Here is a 6,105-nt window from a genome sequence, read left to right as displayed (position 1 = left end):
ATGCATTCTATGCTGTTGACTATGTAAGTGCACAGTGGCCAATCTGTGCTGCCTGCCTGATCCCTTCAACTTATGAGTTAACCTCATCTAGAGCGCAGATGACACAGTTCCATGGCATTTTCAGTCCAAAATGGTGGCAGTGCTACAGCAGTGCCATCTAGTGGCAGTTGTCACCAGCTGCAACAGTTCACCAACTAGCCCTATGCGTAATTATGTCACATGGCTTCCAACCCAACCTATTGCATGTGGAGAATTGAATGTCACTTTGTGGTGTATGCACAGCTTTAGCCTGACCTACCACAGTGTGCTTTTAGCTTGATAAGAGCACACTGACAAACTAGTTATTGGCCCTGATCTTTAATTTCTGACTTGTCCATGACTTTCCATAATGACCTCTTCCACGACCTGATCATTTTATACTGTAGACTGCAGTCAAAAAGCAAAACAAGTTGGAAAAAAAATTCATCTTGCATTACTGTAAAGAATCAAACTGATATTAACTGATTTCCTCCAAGAAATGACCTTATTCTGCTGACTTTTCCTTTTTGCAACACTCCAAACATGACAATCATGGACTCGAGAGATATCAAATAAATGTCTGTATAGCGCCTTTCTAGTCTTTGCGACCACTCAGAGTGCTACATTGCATTGACCATTCACATGCATTCATACACTGATAGAACAACCACCAAGGGCAATATGGGGTTCAGCATCTTGCTCAAGGACATTTCGGCATGTAGCCTGGAGGAGGCAGGGATTGGACCCTCAAGGATGACTAATTTCTAAACTAATACCACAAAACTCAGATGACACAGAGGCGCTTACTCTCAAGAAAGAGAAAATAGAGCCTCAGATGGAAGGATCTCTCATATCACAGTGAAGGGGCTTCATAAATGTGACGGTCTTGGCATCCTGTGGTGCTCCACATCAGTTTATATTGGCTGGGAACCCAGACTGGAAGTAGCAGGTGTTGTCCAGCCTTACAGAGAACTGTGATTTTCAGCATGGCCTTGACAGTGGAACAGGAAACATGTTGGAAATCAATGGGGCCTCAGAGAGTGGTCGAAGTTGGCCGAGGCTGCCACACAAACCACAGCAGAGGAACCCCGGCACCCCCACCATGCACTCTGAAATAGGATGTGTCAAAGTGGTTCCTTTTCAACACAATGTGGGATAGTAACACATGGTCCTTAATAATTGTTGTTGGCTTGTGCTGAAAATGAATATGTGGAATTGACTCATCCACTTTTAAGAATGTCACAGCTAAAGTCAACATTTCCACAAAGGATCCTGTTTAGATTAAGGATTCATAGTCAAATGAACACTGTGACATCAGCACTGATTCAAATGACTACCAAGTATATATATATATATATTATGGTTATGAATAATAAGTTATATAGCAGATAAAACTTTTTAGTGGATGGTATTGTGATGTTTACTGCTTGTTAATAAATTCAACATTCTAACTGTGTTAGACTGGTATTATTTGTATCTCTGAAATAGGACTTTTAGTGTTGCTACTGGTGATTGCAGAACTTCCACAGAGGCTTTGTTTGTTTGTTTTGTGGGGTACCTCAGGTGCCAGTCCTTGGTCCCCTGCTTTTCTCCATTTACAATACAATAATTTACAATATTACTTAAATTTGTTACGCATATGATACAGCTTTATATCTCTTTCAACCCCACCAGTAACAGTAAGTAAGTAAAGGAATTTTTATTTATATAGCACCTTTCAAAACCTAGGTTACAAAGTGCTTTACAGAAGGATAGAAGGTTACAAGAAACATTACAACAGTAGACATAGCACAATCAAAACAAAAACAGTTCAAGGTATCACAAATCAAAATAGTGTACATGATTACTCATGTAGAAAAAAAGTCTTCAGCTGTGACTTAAAACACTCAAGAGAGTTTGCTGCCTTGACTCCCAGGGGGAGACTGTTCCACAGCCATTCTTCTTCTCATGAAAGAGTTGCGCATATCTCTGTCTCCTCAGGACCTGGTTCCACAGGAGAGGAGCTTGATAGATGAACGCTCAGGTGCCCATTCTACTTTTGGAGACTCTAGGAACCACAAGAAACCCTGCATTCTGGGAGCACAGTGTTCTTGTGGGGCAGTAAGATAGGGGAGAGCCGGGACGAATGAAACACTTTTCAGATATACGTCATTTTAAAATATAACGTTACAGAGAGAAATCATTTGTTGTTGTCATCAACAACTCACATGTGTGTTCTATCAATACCAGGTGTTATCTTGTTAAAATGTGGAACGACTTCAGTATAAAGAAAGGTGCGCATTGTTTCATTCGTCCCTACTGACAGATGAAACACAGGGGTGGGACGGAAGAAACACAACGACATACATTTAAATAGTTTAAGTTATTCTTGGTTTTATTTAGAAAGCTTGACACTACCCTTCTTAAACACCTGTTTCAATCGTCCCGACAGTGATTCTTGACGTTTAAAATTCACTAGCTTCTAAACTGTAAAACTTTGACATTTAAAACTTCAGGATGTGTTAAAGTACTAACTAATCTTTTATGTGATCATGACCATGGCACATGGAACAATAAACACAATACACACAATAAAGTCGTCATTCAAAAAAAAAGGTCGCTTGAGTGAATTTACTTTCCGTGATTGAAAACAGCTTCTTTCATATAACTCTGTGAAAGTGTGACATATCCACCTGATTTTTCCCTGTTCTGTTAAGTACTGTGGACTGTATGTGCTGAGGTAGTTTGGCATATCAGACTTGAATGGGCTCCGAGAAAATCAATGTGTTTCATTTGTCGTCAGATAAGATGGTGCCTGACCATTAAAGGGGCTATATGTAGTATTTCTACTAAAATGATTCCTTTTTTTATTGCCTGTGTGTGAAGGGGTTGTAATCTGACATTAAAATGATCCACTTGCCGGGTTTGGCTATTAACTCTGAAGGCAATTATTCCTATTCCTATTTGAAGGCTTCGGGTCGGATTTTCGGCGAAATCCAGTGACTGACACCTGCATGCGCGCTCCCGAGCCTATCGCTTTGTCTACTGACTTTGCACTCAGCAGCACACTGCAACTTACGAAATGGAGTCTGCACAACACAGACTCCAACACAAACTCCACATAAGGATAAAAAACAAAAAAAGGTTTTATCTGCTGAAGCTCGTCAGGCCAAATGTGAATCAGATCAACTTCAGACGAAAACACGGATCAACATCGGCAGGGCTTTTGAATCATGGAGACGCTTTGTTTTGGGTACAAAAACAGACCCGGAGTTGGCTTTCATCCTATTGGACAGGTAAGCTAACATTACTACAAAGCATGTAAAATCTATTTTGATTTTGTGCTTCAGTTGGCTCAAGTTAGATAGCGTTAGCTCGCCGGCTAACGCCAAGCAGTTGCTAATGTTGTCTGGTTATATCACTTTCACATTACTTCACCAACTAAGGCAACCCATGTTACTTTCCTCTGTACCACTGTTATGTGTCAAAGTGTCATAGCCTGCAAGAAATTATGTAATGGTAAAAAGCTAATGTGGAGTGATTTGTTAACTATCCCATAGTGATGCAGCCACGAGCAGCCAGCTAACGCTACAGAAGCTCGGACCCGCCGCTGATTGCTTCGTAACGATCAATTTAGATTTAGTGCCTTTTACTGATACTCAAGTACACAGCTTCTTCACCTCTCAGTTGCTGTAACTAACATGGCCCACATAATATACAACCCAGAGGGTTAATTTACTTACTGCGGTCTAACTGTTATAAAGTGTGACACAATCTCGTTATAATATTCAGTCCAGCAACAGTTATTATATATTATCATCCAAAACATGTAGCTGTGCTGAAATTGCTGAGCCTCCGGTGTCAGATACACAGATAGTAAAGACAGTTACTGAAAGCAGCAGGCGAGCTAACGATGTAGCACGTTGGCTAAATGCAGTGTAACTTTATCATGTAATGAGCATGGATTAGTTCAACATCAAGCTGATAAAAATATTACTGTAACGTTGCAGTGGGAGTTTACCTGAGTTTCCACCATGCTGTGTGAAGCAGTCTCCCTACCTGTCTCCCTATAGCCGCACTCACTTTGCCTTTTTTCGGGAGTACTGTGCCAATATGCCGGTGTCGATCCGCCTCTGAGATGGGAACGTTGAAGTAACAGAGCCTGAACATGTCTGAGTGAAAAGCCACAGCCTGCATGCTGGTGTTCCTGCGTTTATTGCAGGATATCTGTATGAAAGTGGTTGTGTTTCGGATTCTGCTCGCTCATGAGTTCAAGCGAACACGCGTACGAGCACACGCCTGGTTGCAATCTTAGAACCGCACCACTAGTGGCAGCTGGAAACTACATAAAGCCCCTTTAAGAGCTTTGTAGGTGAGCAGAAGGATTTTCTATTTTATTCAGGATTTTACAGGAAACCGATGCAGAGATTTTAAAACAGGAGAAATATGATCTCTTTTCCTGGTTCTTGTCAGAACACATGCTGCAGCATTTAGGATCAGCTGGAGAGTCTTAATGGACTTATTCGAGCAGCTTGAAAATAAAAAACTCAGTAATCCAGCCTAGAAGTAACAAATGCATGAACTAGTTTTTTGACAGAGCATTATCCTGATTTTTGCAATTTTACATAGGTGAAAAGGCAGTCCTTGAAGTTTGTTTAATGTGAGAATTGAAGGACTGATCCAAAATTCCTCACGTCCTGCTGGAGGCCAGGGCGATGCCATTCAGAGTAACTGTATCTTTAGATAATGTGTCATGGAGGTATTTGGGCCCCAGTACAATAATTTTATCTGAGTTTAACATTAGGAAATTACAGGTCATCCTGTTGTTTACATTCTGAAGGTACACTTGAAATGTTGCAAACTAATTAGTCTCATCTGGCTTGATCGATAGAAATAATTGAGTGTCATCTACATAACAGTGAAAGTATTTAGCCTGTTTCCTGATAATTTTGCCTGAAGCGTTTAAGATTGGGACTCTGCCTACTGGTCTCAGCTCTTGATTGTCATGACCATTGTCATGTCATAGCATGAAATTTGATCCAGACATTCCTGCGCCTAGCTAGATGAATTTTAATGACTTTGGTGAATCCCTTGAATTCAAATTTTACATTTGTCTTTTAATACCAAATACCTGCAAAACTAATAGGTGTTTGACCAAAACGTTCTGGGGCTCCCTGAGAGAACTGACCACTGTGGCAGAACCACAAAGCACAAAGGGTTTTTTGGCATTCCCACGGCCAATAGTAATGCTGGAAGTGATGTAGCAGGCCGGCAGTGGTTGGAATAGCTTGGAATAGTTGCAACTTACATGCAACACACAGCAACAACAATAACAGCTGTTAACAATGTGGAGGACATAGTGGTTGGATCTGTGTGTTTGTTCTGTATCATGGGTTTTATTTTAATAGTGGAGTAGGAAAAAAAAGATTTAGACCATGCGGTTGAAAGAGCAAGGAGGAGAGCTAAGAGATGAAAACTCAGTTGGCGGTAGGCTACTTCATATCATCAAGGATTAGTGAAGAACACAGCACTACAGACAGAGGAGACGGGTAACTAACTTTAACGGTATCATAATTAATTTAATGTGATTACGTGATGTGATATTTTAGGGGAAATACCTAGGGATGAGTACTGAAAAACGGTAATTCTAAGAACTACAATCGTTCCCAGTTCTTGCAGTACGGACACAACCAAAAAGTAGGTTCCTCCACCTGTTCTAAGAACTATGAAAAAGTTCCCCTTCGAGGGAACTCGAACTGCGTCGGTTACGACACTAAGGGGAACGCCTCTAGGCGAAGCAGGTCTGAACGTGAATGAAATCACTCCAATCCTATTGGCCTGTTGCTAGAACGGTAAGGTGTGACGGAATAACCGGAGGAGTATAAAGCACACCTGTACACACTCATCATTAGCTTTTTTTTATTCAGCAGGCGCTCTGTATGTTGTTTGAAGAAAGCTCCAGTCCTACAAGCAGTATGTCTTACCTGAAGAAAAAGTCTACCAGCACGTCCGGCAACCAGATGTACAGAAGGTGTGTTTTTTTTCTTGCCCTCGGTACATCACGGATGGAGATTCTCATGAGATGTGTGTCTCATGTTTGGGGATGGA

Source organism: Micropterus dolomieu, linkage group LG21, assembly GCF_021292245.1.
Source record: "Micropterus dolomieu isolate WLL.071019.BEF.003 ecotype Adirondacks linkage group LG21, ASM2129224v1, whole genome shotgun sequence".
NCBI lineage: Eukaryota > Metazoa > Chordata > Actinopteri > Centrarchiformes > Centrarchidae > Micropterus > Micropterus dolomieu.
The sequence above is the reverse complement of the archived record's forward strand: the minus strand, read 5'-3'. Positions refer to the sequence as shown.